Below are 1561 nucleotides of genomic sequence, written 5' to 3' on the forward strand. Positions count from 1 at the left end.
ACACACACACACACACACACACACACACACACACACACACACGCTCTCACACACTTTCCCTCACTTGCTGACTCTTCTTAGTCTTGTCAGATTGGCCTAGCTAAATGCTATTTTATTTCTCTGTACTATTGTGACCCTTGAATGCCTTAAGTTCCTGAACACACATAATTCTCCAAAAATTCCATTCTGAATTGATCTCTTTTTCTTAAGCTTCAATTGTGTTTATTTCTGTGCCACAAAACTTATCATTTAGTCTTTGTTGGTTAATGGTAATATAACACTTTTCTTTTCCATAAGACTGTACTTTTTGATGGCAAGGAATATGAAAGAGTACTGGGTTATCCATCCACAAACTGATTATCTTGTACTGTGTTCTTCTATGTATAAGATAATTTCTTACTGATCAGAATTGTTTTATTAAAAAATTGATATTGGGAAAAGGCAAACATAAAAATTATCTATTATAATTCATCCTACAGGAAACCCTTTTCCAAGGAGAAATGAAGAAGAAAACTGTATATACCCTAAACATGGGAGATAAGGAGTATGAAGATATGGAAGGTAACTTTTCATTTTTATAAAACTAGTGTGTTGAAAGTACAACTTAGTGTTTCCAAACTGTTCATTTGTATACATTTAAAAATACACAAGAAGTTTTTAGTTTTTACTTATTTTTGTTGTTCTTAAATTTTGAAATAAGAATTTAAGAAGTATACATATTTTTGTTTTCCTCCCCCCATATCTTTTTTTTTTTTTTTTTAATTTAAATTTTAATTTTTTTTGAGACTGACTCTCGCTCTGTTGCCCTGGCTGGGATGCAGTGATGTAATCATAGCTCACTGCAACCTCAAACTCCTGGGCTCAGGTGATTGTCCTGCCTCAGTCTCTGGAGTAGCTGAGATTACAGGCCCGTGCCACCATGCCTGGATAATTTTTTCTATTTTTAGTAGAAACAAGGTCTTGCACTTCTAACCTCAAATGAACCTCTTGCCTCAGCCTTCCACAGTGCTAGGATTATAGGTGTGAGCCACTGTGCCTGGCCCCATGTCTTGTTTGTAGATGATCAAAGTTTTTGGTTTGTTGAACTGTTTACTTTTATTTTTCTTCTTAAAGTTTTTTTCTCTACTGTTTCTGTTTTTGTTATCTTTTTAAAAAAAGCTAGCATTGGTATTCTTCTCTGCTTATAAAGTTAATTTAATCTTCACTGTCAGCACAAGAATAATTGTAGAACACTTTAACACTGATCATCCTACTCGCAGTTTATAGGTTATAGTTATCTGTTGTTTGGGTTCTTTTATTTCAGATACCACAAATTAGATGATATTTTATGCAAAAAATGTTTGCTTGGGTTTCTTTCCTTTCTATTTCTTTTCTTCTTCCTGAAAAAATAAGAAGTTTCTTTAGTGAAGGTCTATTGGTGGTAAACTCTTAAGTTTTTGTGTCTATTTTATCTTCTTCAAAATTATTCAAAGGCAGTTTTACTGGGTATATAATTCTGGATGGATAGTTTTTTTCTGTTAGTACTTTGAAGATATTATTTAATTATTTTCTCTTTTTTTTC

General features: G+C 32.6%; 1 protein-coding gene across 1 annotated transcript in view; it reads left to right on the top strand.

Moving 5' to 3' along the window:
• The window catches only part of SCAF11 (SR-related CTD-associated factor 11), a 70427-nt gene that overhangs the window by 3310 nt on the left and 65556 nt on the right, over nt 1–1561 (top strand). The gene's annotated exons all lie outside the window — the stretch shown is intronic.

This window comes from Propithecus coquereli, unplaced genomic scaffold, assembly GCF_000956105.1.
Source record: "Propithecus coquereli isolate 6110/MARCELLA unplaced genomic scaffold, Pcoq_1.0 Scaffold13, whole genome shotgun sequence".
NCBI lineage: Eukaryota > Metazoa > Chordata > Mammalia > Primates > Indriidae > Propithecus > Propithecus coquereli.